Below are 15,025 nucleotides of genomic sequence, written 5' to 3' on the forward strand. Positions count from 1 at the left end.
TTCATGTGTTGTTTCCCGATTTCCGATTTATGACGATTGACTAATTGAACAAATCAAATCAGTCCAGGATTGGCCAAGCACTTAGGATTGTCATCACTAAATCATCGAGGGGCCCACAGATATCGCTTTTATCCCCTTAGGGTAAAAGGAACGGACAAACTTCGACTCATATGCTTGCTCTATTTACTCATCAAATCACACAGAACAATATGTTTTATAACGCCGAGTTACTGGTGCGTTTTCATATTATCAATGTGCAACCGACTTGTAAATTGCAACTCATATATCTCCGTTTCAAGAATATAAGATATTATCGTCTCATGATCACTCGTGATAAAATCCATGAAGTGATATAAATGAGTGTGGGTTGAATCCAATACTCAAATCTTATTATAGGAGTACTCATCAATACTGCAGCAAACTTGTGTTATGTCTAACACCTTAGACAATCCTACAGACCCATTCATGACAGTCTTGCCTCAATACCTACTTCCAAAGTATGATCGACTGTGGATGGTTTGAATAACCTAGTTATGTTTTGAATAACCTAGTTATTCGGGAAGTCAAAACATGCAAAGTGAAACACAAGAATAATACTAATCCTATATGGCCCCAAAACTTTTGAGTGTAAATAAAACACCTTTTATCTAATCACTATATTGATTACTCATTATTCATTGTATAATGTTTTGAATAATCAACTTAATACTTGAATTAAAACAATAGTTATCCCATGCTCCAAGCATGCACACTATGTTTGCCTATGGTCCTGTCTTTGTGAAATAGATCAATTGACAATATTTCAATGATGCTCATTTCACAATTCCAAATCCTTATGATAAATGTAAGAATACCAAATTCTTGCCATTTACTAAAATATTTATATGCAATGATCCTCTTGTAATGACTATGCACAAAAGTCACAGAGACTTGGCAATAAACATTACAAAGTATTCCAATGGAGAGCAATTCCATGGAAACGAAGTCTCACATTCACATTACATTCCTTTGAACATCCTTCTTGCACAGATTTAAAGAATAACTTACACTTATGGAAACATTTCCATATTCCCATTTTGACTATCACTTCTGAACAAGAGTCACCTCTTTTCAGAATATGTCAATATGGTCCTTCCAAATTTTTCAAAATACTTCCAACTGTCCATGAGCAACCAATATTTGGTAAACCTCAGATTGTTCTCAACAATTGCTTAACCACTTTAGTCATATCTTGTTCTAGTCCCTTTTTCCCTCTTAATGCCCTAGGCATTTGGAAAAATTAGAACACGATAATATTATAGCATATGCAATCGGTCCTATACCCGAAGCATATGGGACACGATTCATAATGTCTTACATAAAGACATGATACTTGATCAGTCTTTTGCTATAATACTTCTATTTGCCATGTTCTCACAATTCGAACTATGAAGAGGGATGTCGTAATCATAATCAAATTTGGGAACGCAGTTATATATAGAATTTCCTTATGGTGAACCATTCCAACATAACATTCATATATATCCTTGACTAAATTGTATTAAAACCTCAATCTAAGCTTTTAGATTTGAAATGAAGTATAAATTCCTCTCCCTTAATTATAGCAAAACAACTTTTCAAACCCTGCAACTTTGCGAATTGAAACTTTTGTTTTCTATAATTAACATTGCTAACTTGAAACTTTTAACATAATAATTGTGCTCCCACTAGCACAATAATTACATTCTTATTAGCATAACACTTATGCTCCCACTAGCTTTGACATGTACTCAGGAATCAGATGGACTTCTAGAAATCAATACTTATTGACTTTCTTACCAAAGTTCAGATTTCTTATGTAAGATGCTTCGATAAGACTTTATCTAGGCTTCTCAAACTCATACACCTTTCCTTAGATAGCTCACATGTGTGTCTAAACAATTTTAGAACTTACAGCAATAAGTCTCAAATGTTTATACTTTTTGCCATTTCTCACACTTCGAACTATGAAGAGGGATGCCGTAATCATAATCGAATTTGAGAATGCAAATATCACAATTGCTAACTATTTAAAATCTACTTAGTGAAAGCGTTTCCTCACAATCATTTTCATGAATTGGAGAGAAACCTTCTGACACTTAGATTTTTATGGTGTATGTGTTCCTATCCATGTGAATCTGTCATAACCATAATCACAAGACAAGGTTAGTGACAAATCAAAACTCATATGGACTGAACTTGTTTAATCTTAATTTCTTGCCACCTGGCAGCTCAAGGGCCTACCATTGCTTCCAAGGTTGTTATGCAAACAACTGCGAACTCATAGAACTCACATGCATAGTCAACTCTAACTGGAACGGGCACAGAAACAAGAATATGTCAACACGATAGGTTGCGAACCTTAATTCGTGTGCTAGCGATAAACGATAGGTTTTATTCTTGATTAGTTCTTGAAACTTTCAAGATCTTTAAGACTCATACTGACCTCTTGACATATAAGTTTCTCTTTGTGAAGAAACATTACTTGACAAACAAATATTCAAGAGTTAGTGTGGTTACCTATCAAGAAAAACACTTCACACAATTGGTCTTAATTGGTCTTTGTTCTATCCAAAACATCACAACTTACAAATTTCAAATGTACAATACTAGAAACATTTTACTCTTCATTTGATGAGTGTTATAAACCTTCTTAAGATTATGTCACTCAAGGTACAACCTTGGAGTATAACTCTAAGACTCGATTTTGGAACGAAGTATGACTCATTTTCTTGATTTAACCATTTCAACAATTCACGATTGCTCTTCTTAGCCATACCAATGCACTAATATGTCCTTAGAGCATCAATTATGATATGGTTTCATAATCATTAAGATGATCATAAAACATGATACTAAAGTACTCTCCCTTCTTCTCAGATTGGAGAAACTTTTATCTTTCTGCCTAATTTGATTCTTCTTATACGTTCTGCCATACATTGAAACTTTTCCAATGTTCAGAATTATACTTAAACTTGTAAGCATAACCATATTCACTAAACTATAGTAAATCATGATGAATAGTCTTATCGTTCTTTGTGGTGGACCTGACCAGTACACAACCAAGTGTACCCAATCCCCTAGTCCTTCAATTGACTCACATATACATGTGAACAAGGAATTAGTCTTATTTCCCAAAGATGAAAGTTCTCATTCATCACACAATGCAACTTGCATGATTCCAAGTTTCAATCCAACTGAAACTTGGGTGATGAGAATCTCTCCTAATTTGGCAAATTTTGACGCTACCACTAACGAAAGAATCAAATCTATTTTCCAATATTGTTATCATATAAACAACAATTTTTACAAACGTCATTGTAAGGAAACTTAAAATAAGATAAAATAAATCTTTTCTTTATTTATAAAACTGCTGAAAAACTTTTCCTTACAATGCAATTACAAATGAAAACTATGTTACTACATATTTCTAAGCAATCTATCATAACTGTAACATCCCCATTTTTCACGGCCAGAAAAGACCGATTTCGTTTATGCTTTTAAAATAAAATCAGAGTAATCTTTCAAAAGGTGTTGTCGAATTTATCCCCAAAATAAATTATGATAAAAATTTATCAAAGCATTTCTTAAAGAAATGTATTTTCATTATATTACAAAACCTCGGGATTTCATGTTCCGATACAGACCAAAAGCATAAACAGTACGATATCAGCCTTACAATAGTTATTCATATCTACTGGCCTATAATCCAAAATCCCTCGTCATCATCCAACTATGCCCTTGTTCCACTACCTGTAATATAAAAAGCTGAGTGGGTCAGGCTTGGGAACCTGGTGAGCATATAGGGTTTTCAACCCACAATAAATAAATAAATTTATTATGTATAAACATCAAACAATCAACCCAATTTCCCATCCCCGTTATCCTCTTTATTACCCCACCCTATCGATCCTCATAACGATACGATCTATACTCTCAGATCTAAAATCAACCTCTTTACCTAATTCATACTCCCGGATCTAAAATTTACCTCTTTACCTAATCCATACTCCCGGATCTAAAATTTACCTCTTTACCTAATCCATACTCCTGAATCGGGTATGTCTGATCCGTACTCCCGGATCAATAATTGTGCCCATTCCATACTCTCGGACTAGGGACAATTAACTATGTCTTAATCCATACTCCCGGATTAATAACAAATAACTTATGTCTTAATCCATACTCTCGGATTAATAACAAATAACTATGTCTTAATCCATAGTTCTCAACCAGGCGCAGCTACCTATATCATCTATTATGCGCAGCTGCCAATGTTATCTTTTAGGCGCGGATGCCAATATTATCATCTAGGCGCAGCTCCCGGGATATTTAGATTACAACTAGTGAAACTTAAATCAAAATACTTGGTGAACACTCTGTTCAAAAATACCTGATGGACACATAGTTCAAAAACACCTACAGGTTACGAGCCTGTTAATGTTCCACTAGACTGTCTTGTAAAGTCCGTGGTCGACATCTATATTCTGCTAGATGATTGGAACATCGTCAACATCCAGACCTCTCATCATTTCATTTCATCATACATCAACTATTTCATCTACCCATTTAATACCCAACATATTTGTAGATAAAAAAATTACATATATACAGTTTAAATCATTCTAAACATGTATAAAACATTATTCAACATCCATCTCAAATAAACAAACAACATATATACACATAGCACGTATTTTATATAAAATACTTTATATCTATGTGTAAGATGAAAGTGACTATACACTCACTTGATTTAACGATGATTGGATAGCACTTCATCTCTTAAAACAATCTTTTTCGATGAAACCGGGATGTATTCTTAAAAACCGGGCTTCATGCGGGCAGAGTTTCGACTCGAAAAACTCGTTTCTTGGGATCTTTGGGTGCTTCGAGACTTGCTTCGGGTGTTAGGGAGGTTCCCTAGGCTTCAGGGGGTGTCAGGATAGCTTAGAAGAAAGTGGAGGGTATAAAGGTTTGAAATTTGTAAACAAAATCCGGAGACTCTCGCTTTCTATTTATAGTAACCGAAGTCTGGATTACGTTGGGCGTAAACTTCATGTACGCAGGGTGTAGTGCCTTGCGAGGCTCTACGCTGGGCGTACCATGATACGTGGCTCCGGACATGTCAAGTGTAAGAGATACGTGTTGCATGCGAGGGAGTAGGCGACGTGGTCAATTTCGGACCGTGTACACGAGTACGCTAAGCGTACTCCGATTTTTCCAACTCAAAAATTCGTAACTTTCGCATACGAGCTCCGTTTTTCATTTTCTTTATATCCAAGTAGACTGTGCTCTACAACTTTCGTTTACACTCCGTCGGCTAATTTTGACTTTATTTTTAAAGTTGTATTTTTAACAGGCCGAGACAGGAAAAGCCCGTTAAAAATTCATAACTTCTTCATCCGACATCCGTTTTCATCTGTCTTTTTACCGTTAAACTACTATCGATGAGATCTTCAATTCTAGTTTAGGTTGTGTTGGCTAAAATCGCTCGATCTATAATTCGAATTTCGGGCTGCATACTGCTATACCAAATCTTAGAGAATTCATAACTTCCTCATACGAAGTCAGATTTGGACATTCTTTTTATGCACGCTCTCGGTTTAATGTATAGTACGACTTTCATTTAGATCGCTAAGGCTAAAAAGCATTTTATTGTAAATTCACTTTTTACGTCACACGTCGTTATGTTGGTTCTGTCGCGAAACTTCGACATGTCATAACTTCTTCGTTATAACTCGGATTTCGGTATTCTTTATATCTCCGGAATCCTTGTTTCGACCACTACAACTTTCTTCATAGATATCGGCTTTATCTAACATTTTACTTTCGACGCTTATTTTTATCCTTAATTTATTATATTATCATAATTAAATATAAGGCACATTAATTCACATAATTCATTCTTATTACTTCAAAACACGTTACAATAGTTGACCTAGACTATTACATCGCCTTTAATGCTTAGCCCAGAAACACGAGCGTTACAATTCTCCCCCCCCCCCCTTAGAATGATTCCGTCCTTAGAATCATACATCAGCAAACAAATGCGGATAGCGACTCATCATGTCACTCTCTGTTTCCCAGGTGAGATTTGGGCCATTCGTATGTTTCCATCGCATAAGCACAAACTCGACCATCTTGCGTCGCAACTTCTTAGTCTTGAAGTCAACAATTGCCTCTGGTTCTTCAATTAACCTCTTGCTTTCATCCATCCTTAACTCAGAAATTGGAATTATGTTGGGAACTTCTCCCGTGAACTTTCTCAAATAACACACGTGGAAAGTGTTATGAATACCATCTAGTTCTTCTGGTAGTTCTAGCTTGTAATCTTGGTTTCCAATGCTTTGAAGAACTTTAAACGGTCCAACAAACCTTGGACTCAACTTTCCCCGAACCACATAACATACTCATCTTAGTCGGACTCAATTCGATATGACCTCTAGGGTAGGTATATTAATCATCTTTTTAGTCATTACCGAAACGATTGTAACGACACACTTGAATAAAAACGAAATCAATTACTAGCTTCTTGGTAGCCTTCTGACTTTCCCTGATCCAAGTGTGAGTCATGTGCTTCCGGTAGTATAGGCCTCTACTACTATTCACACCTACTCATACTCGTCCCAAGTATTGTCTCGCAATTTATCCAAGTCACCATACAAGAAAATCACATAACAACTTAACACACCAGATAACAAAACCAGGTTTTATATTACTTCTTGAAACGATTACACGGATGTTCAAGTTTAATCTATACTATGCCTCTAATAGGCTACACCACCGAATACTATCTGCATGGCTGCGTTATATCTTAATTTTGGAACATATAGTCCTTACTCCTGATCCCTTGCATCCTCGCCTGCTTCATTAAGGATCATCGGAAATGCTTTTGCCTTTGGTTTCGGAGGTGCGTTTAGCTTTGTAGCTCCTTTCCTCTTTGGGCAGTCTTGCTTGAAGTGTCCTTCTCCACCACACTTAAAGCAGACTTCTCTCTGGGTTGTGCATTCATGGGCATAGTGACCAGTCCTCCCGCATTTGAAGCAGGTCACCTCTTTAGGACATCTCCCAGTGTGTTTCCGTCTGCATTTGTCACACCACCTTTCTTCATTACTATCCCCATACCTCTTGTTTTTGGGGTCAGACTTCAGGAACCTATTTTTATTTTCGGATATTGAGGATCCCTCAAACTTCCTCTTCTCGCCTACCTCAACTCTTTCCAAACCCTTTTCCCTAAGTTGGATCTCCACATTCTTGGCTGCTCTAGCGGCTATCTTCAAGGTAGTTGCCATTTTCACTGTTGCACCAAAGTCTGCTGGCAATCCGTTAGCAAACCTATCTATCTTGGAGAGTTCAGTCGGAACCAAGTAGGGAAATAGCTTCATCTTCTCAGTGAATGTTGTGGCATACTCATCTACACTCATCTTCCCCTTCCTCATGTTCTGAAACTCATTGTTTAGATCTATCAGATCTATTTCAGAGCAGTATTGCATTTTCAATTGCTCCATGAATGCTTCCCAAGACATCCTCAGGGCTTCTCCCCATGGCATTGTATCTGCCAACAACTTCCACCAACTTAAAACTCCAGTCTTTAGCTGTCTAACTGCAAAGACGGTTTTCTGCTTATCGCTACAATTGCAGCTTTCAAATACCATCTCCATTTCGGAGATCATGTCCATAATCTCTATAGGTTTTGGGCTTCCGAAAAGACTTGGCGGTTTGGCGCCCAAGAAATTCTTATACATACGCCCATCTCTGTTGATTTCCCTTTCTAGGTTATTCCTTTCTGCCACTGTGGGTTCCACTTGACTGACAGTATAGCTGTAATTTCCTTCCTCTGACTCTCTGTCATTTAATTCAGGTTGTTCAACAGGCATTGAAGGTTCATTCCTGTTGTTCAGCAATAGTTGTCTCATTTCTTCCCTTTGTTCAGCCATCATAGCCTGAATCATGGCTTGTACTCCAGCCATTGTGACTGGCTCTAGTGCAGCTTCTACTATCGGCACTTGCTCAATCACTTGGGGTTAAGTTCGCTGATTTCTGTTTTCATTTGTGTTTCCAGCTCCGCTTCGGGTTTTTGCCATTTTGATTTATACACCAAATTCGGCGAATATATATTTTATTCACGATAGACGTTAAATCATCCTTATCAATTCGAAACGTTACATGCTAGTTCTAATATCGTAATTAAACGCCTAGAATCCTAAACACATAAGGTTTCCAGATCCGGTTGGCAACAGACCATAGATCCGAACAAATAATAGCATATAAGGCATCTTTATAGCTATAACATAACTCATTTAACACATAAAAGCATTTTAGGCATCTTTCCTAAGATAAACTAGTGCTCGTGTCTAAAATATAGTAGACACTCATCTCACAATCATCACTTAGCATTCTAAGTTTAAGTCTAGAAATCCTACAAATTCCAAGTTCGCTTAAACTAATGCTCTAATACCAACTGTGACATCCCCATTTTTCACGGCCAGAAAAGACCGATTTCGTTTATGCTTTTAAAATAAAATCAGAGTAATCTTTCAAAAGGTGATGCGGAATTTATCCCCAAAACAAATTATGATAAAAATTTATCAAAGCATTTCTTAAAGAAATGTATTTTCATTATATTACAAAACCTAGGGATGTCATGTTCCGATACAGACCAAAAGCATAAACAGTACGATATAGGCCTTACAACAGTTATTTATATCTACTGGCCTATAATCCAAAACCCCTCGTCATCATCCAACTATGCTCTTGTTCCACTACCTGTAATATAAAAAGCTGAGTGGGTCAGGCTTGGGAGCCTGGTGAGCATATAGGGTTTTCAACCCACAATAAATAAATAAATTTATTATGTTTAAACATCAAACAATCAACCCAATTTCCCATCCCCGTTATCCTCTTTATTACCCCACCCTATCGATCCTCATAACGACACGATCTATACTCTCAGATCTAAAATCAACCTCTTTACCTAATTCATACTCCCGGATCTAAAATTTACCTCTTTACCTAATCCATACTCCCGGATCTAAAATTTACCTCTTTACCTAATCCATACTCCCGGATCTAAAATTTACCTCTTTACCTAATCCATACTCCCGAATCGGGTATGTCTGATCCATACTCCCGGATCAATAATTGTGCCCATTCCATACTCTCGGACTAGGGACAATTAACTATGTCTTAATCCATACTCCCGGATTAATAACAAATAACTTATGTCTTAATCCATACTCTCGGATTAATAACAAATAACTATGTCTTAATCCATAGTTCTCAACCAGGGGCAGCTACCCATATCATCTATTAGGCGCAGCTGCCAATGTTATCTTTTAGGCTCGGCTGCCAATATTATCATCTAGGCGCAGCTCCCGGGATATTTAGATTACAACTAGTGAAACTTAAATCAAAATACTTGGTGAACACTCTGTTCAAAAATACCTGATGAACACATAGTTCAAAAACACCTACAGGTTACGAGCCTGTTAATGTTCCACTAAACTGTCTTGTAAAGTCCGTGGTCGACATCTATATTCTGCTAGATGATTGGAACATCGTCAACATCCAGACCTCTCATCATTTCATTTCATCATACATTAACTATTTCATCTACCCATGTTATACCCAACATATTTGTAGATAAAAAAATTACATATATACAGTTTAAATCATTCTAAACATGTATAAAACATTATTCAACATCCATATCAAATAAACAAACAACATATATACACATAGCACGTATTTTATGTAAAATATTTCATATCTATGTGTAAGATGAAAGTGACTATACACTCACTTGATTTCACGATGATTGGACAGCTCTTCGTCTCTAAAAACAATCTTTTTCGATGAAACCGGCATGTTTTCTTAAAAATCAGGCTTTACGCGGGCAGAGTTTTGACTCGAAAAACTCTTTTTCTCGGGATCTTCGGGTGCTTCGGGACTTGCTTCGGGTGTTAGGGAGGTTCCCTAGGCTTCGGGGGTGTTAGGATAGCTTAGAAGAAAGTTGAGGGTGTAAATGAAATTTGTAAACAAAATTCGTAGAGTCTCGCTTTCTATTTACAGTAACCGAAGTCTGGATTACGTTGGGCGTAAACTTCATGTACACGGGGCGTACTTCCTTGCAAGGCTCTACGTTGGGCGTAGACCGAGTACGCTGGGCGTACCGTGATATGTGGCTCCGGACGTGTCAAGTATACGAGATACGTGTTGCATGCGAGGGAGTAGGCGACGTGGTCAATTTCGGACCGTGTATACGAGTACGCTGGGCGAACTCCTGTACGTTGGGCGTACTCCGATTTTTCCAACTTCCAAAACTCATAACTTCCGCATACGAGCTTTGTTTTTGACGTTATTTATATCCACGCGTAGGTGATACCGTGCTCTACAACTTTCGTTTAGACGCTATCGGCTAATTTTGACTTTATTTTAAAAGTTGTATTTTTAACAGGTGACATTATTTATATACGAGTACGCTGGGCGAACTCCTGTACGTTGGGCGTACTCCGATTTTTCCAACTTCCAAAACTCATGACTTTCGCATACAAGCTTTGTTTTTGACGTTATTTATATCCACGCGTAGGTGATACTGTGCTCTACAACTTTCGTTCAGACTCTGTCGGCTAATTTTGACTTTATTTTAAAAGTTGTATTTTTAACAGGGCGGGACAGGAAAAGTCCGTTAAAAATTCATAACTTCTTCATCCGACGTCCGTTTTCATCTGCCTTTTTACCTTTAAACTACTATCGATGAGATCTTTAATTCTCGTTTAGGTTGTGTTGGCTAAAACTCGCATGATCTATAATTCGAATTTCGGGTTGCATGCTGTTATACCAAATCTTAGAAAATCCATAACTTCCTCATACGAAGTCAGATTTGGACATTCTTTTTATGCACGCTCTCGGTTTAATTTATACTATGACTTTCATTTAGATCGCTAAGGCTAAAAAGCACTTTTTTGTAAATTCACTTTTTATGTCACACAGCGTTATGTTGGTTTGTCGCGAAACTCCGACAGGTCATAACTTCTTTGTTATAACTCGGATTTCGGTATTCTTTATGTCTCCGGAATCCTTGTTTCGACCACTACAACTTTCTTCATAGATATCGGCTTTATCTAACATTTTACTTTCGACACTTATTTTTATTCTTAATTTATTATATTATCATAATTAAATATAAGGCACATAAATTCACATAATTCATTCTTATTACTTCAAAACACGTTACCATAGTTGACCTAGACTATTACATCGTCTTTAATGCTTAGCCCAGAAACACGGGCGTTACAATAACCCTTAAGCATCAGCTCAAAATTCTGATCATCGAACCATGCGATCGAAATCCATCTCTTCACGACCAGAATCAGCTTACTCTTCCTTTAAGCTTCCTTTCTTTTCTTTGATTCTCCAAAACATCAAAATGTAATATTACATCATGTATTAAGAACCTTCGAATAGGAACTTAATAGAGTTAGATAATGGACTTTACCTGATGTAGAGTGACTTTACCATCCTTGCGATCTTCCAGGTAAATATGGCAGCTTCGCAACCAATTCCCCTTCTCTTGGCAATAGGAACATATGGACCTTTTGGGAATAGTATACTGGACTATCTCAGACTTAGCCTTTCTCTTTACCATTTGGTCAATTGACTTTACCATGGCCGATACCTTTCCATTGGGAAGAGAAAGCTTTTCTGGACTTCCAATGTTACCATTGTCAATGTCCATGGAAGTTTGGGGAGTAGACCTTCCAATCAAATTTGCTTTACCAGTGCACCAAATCAATGCTGATTCAGCAGCAACAAGCAAATAGGTAAGATCGATAAGGGTCATGTCGTGGTCTCTCATATAGTAGTCATTAATGAACCCGCTATAGGAAGTGATCGAAGAACCCAGTAACAACCTACTTCCTTGAGACTGCGACACCCAACTCTCCCAGCATGTCAATATGTAACTTTATCTCCAAGATGTTGGCACATACAGACTTCCATCTTTATGCTTGCCAATAGGGCTTGAGTGACCTTCAACTTTTCAACTCTTTGAACTTGTAGGTTAGGGAGAATAATTGGAGGAGGTGGAGGAAGTGAAGTATGATATTGTGGAATATCATCTTCATGTGGAAAGCCTTTTCCAAAATTTTGGGAAGACCATAGTTGTCTGACTAGACATCTATAAGGGAGAAATTCAAGTTAGTTGATTTAAGTCCTTAATATAACACCCAACATGAAATATTAAGGCTAGGACCCAACACAATATTCTACAATTGCGAAAAGGGATGTCGTAATCCAATTGTAGAATATTTGAAGGTAGGTAAATGACGATTTACCAATTTCCGCCATGAAAAACGAAATAGATTATTAAGTTTTAATTGGATTTGAAATTCCTAGATCCTTTGAGATTCATTGAACTTTTCAATGTCATGTTTGAATCTCGATTGTGCCCTTCAAGTTTGTGACTGGGATGCCGAGGATCACAAACAAGGTGTGAATAACCATGCAAATTAGCTTGGTACACCCAATGTTACAAATCACATAATCAATGTTCCGGTTAACCACACACGCTCCATTGATCTATGATTAACATCAAGTTAGCCTTTGCCACACATTTTCAGTCCCAGATTAGTGTGTCGGTTAACCATACACGCTCCACTAACGACTTATCAATGTGCAATGTGTAATTTCATGGATTAGCACCAATTCCACATTTTCCTACAGTAACTAAGATTGAGAACTTGAATAAAAGTTTAATTACTTTATATTTTTATCATTATATTTTTAATGAGGGAGAATTAATGTCCTATCCTACCCGTTAGGCTAACGGCCCTCCAACCAGTCAAGGAAGCGGTGGGTGAAAGTGGACACCCATTAAACTCTCATTTTATAGGCAGTAACCTTATACTCCCCTTATAGACCGGCTTCGTGAATGAGGCCTACTAACGGTAAGACTGACTTATTCTTATATATATATATATATATATATATATATATATATATATATATATATATATATATATATATATATATATATATGAGTTTATAACGGTAAGACTGACTTTTAGGGTTTGGAATTAAAGTATTCAAAAGTGAGTTATTACAAATTCCAAAACTTGACGGCAAGTTTTGAAACTTGTCAAAACTCTTCATATTCATAACTTATGAGTTTAATGTGTGTTTTATGAAAAACGTTTCAAGTTCCATAACTTGAGGACAAGTTATGGAAGACTTTAAAGCAATTTCAAACTGAGACTTTTCATTTTCTATAACCTATGAGTTTTAATGACTTTTTAAAAAGAAAACCTTTTCACTTTCCGTAACGTGAGGACAAGTTATGGATTTCATTAAAATTATTTAGATCATTATTTTAATTAACACAATAATCAAATAATACATACATGATCTAGTTAAACTCATAAGAACAAGATAATTCATATCATCAATCTTCAAGAAATTAGCCTAATCATATAAACTAATACAAAACTTGAAATTATGACAATTATATTTAAATTGGACAAGCACGATCATTACTTTATGAAAAAACACATTTCATGGTTCAAAAAACAGTTTGGGGTAATGATCCTAATCCAATTTCTGGCCAAAAGTCAAAAATCTGCCCACTAGAGCACCAACTCGGCGAGTACATGAACTGGACTCGTCGAGTTGGCCATTTTCTGAAGGGACTCGGCGAGTTCACTGGCAGAAGGCAGAAAATTCAATTTTTTTCACTTTGAAACTTAAGCATGCATCAAATATAATAGAAAACAACCCATGGCTCTGATACCACTTTTGGATTTTTGTATACTACAACATCCTATAGTACACATACAACCCTAAATGCATTGGATCTATGTTTTCTCTAATTATAAATGCAATATTGTTTCCAAATCATTAAGCCTACAACTAGCATACAATTAATATAAACATCATAGGTATGAGTTGTAGAATTACTTCATTGTTGTAGCTTGTAAACATTGGCCTTTTAAGAGCTTAGTGCCTCAAGTGTTGCACCTCAAACAAGTCACAAACATCATGAACAATTGGAGAATATTGAGAGAGAAGTTATATGAAGCACAAAATCGGATCAATGAACACTTAGAACACTTAGTACACGATTTTCGATGCCAAGGGGCTTCTTATATAGTGTGGCAAGATTAGGATTACATCCATGTAAACCCTAATGCCCATGACCTTTCATATTACTTAGGATCCATGGGTTAAACCTCCATGGACTACCATATTGGTTTAGCCCATCCTAAATAACAATTGGCCCACACTATAAGAATCATTGATTTACCAAATCAATCCCCATATATTTAATTAGTGTCTTTTGATCACTAAATTAATTCTAAATTAATTCTTGATCAATACTAATTAAATAATATGATTCCTCAATTAATATATTATACTTATAATATATTAATAAATCACAAATAACTTCTTACTCAAATATCCATCCTATCAAATTGTCCTGATGAAGGCAACCCGAAATGGACCATGCTACTCTCGGGTCAAGTACATATCAATTATAGTTATGGGCTTAAACATCTAATCCAACAATTTCTCCCTCTCCCTATTAAAAAAAGGGGGGGAGGAAGAGGGGAAGTAAGCATGACTTACCATTAGAGACAGTGTAGAATACCGACATCTCCTTCCGAGCACGCCAGCTAGGGCTCATGCCAACACCAGCAAGCAACACCTCCAATAACACATCGATTTCCACATGAAGAGTACGCAAGAGGTCAGCAGTCGCCTAGTTGTGGGGAAATAACTTAGGAGTAACATCCGACAAAGCATTTGCCCGATGGTACTCCCGGCCAAGCAGTTCTCGGTTAACCCACAACCACTTATATTGCCAGTTCTTCGGCGGTTTGTTGTCAAGCACAAGGTTGTGGCCTCCGCGACGAGCATAAAAGTTGTATTTATCATTAGTGGCCGCAAATCAAAAGAAGAACTTCAAGACGAAGAAGTCGGGAACAATTTCGTTGGCCCGACATATCAT

The sequence above is a fragment of the Lactuca virosa genome, chromosome 4 (assembly GCF_052849685.1).
Source record: "Lactuca virosa cultivar CGN04683 chromosome 4, Lactuca_virosa_CGN04683_v6, whole genome shotgun sequence".
In the NCBI taxonomy this organism is placed as follows: Eukaryota; Viridiplantae; Streptophyta; class Magnoliopsida; order Asterales; family Asteraceae; genus Lactuca; species Lactuca virosa.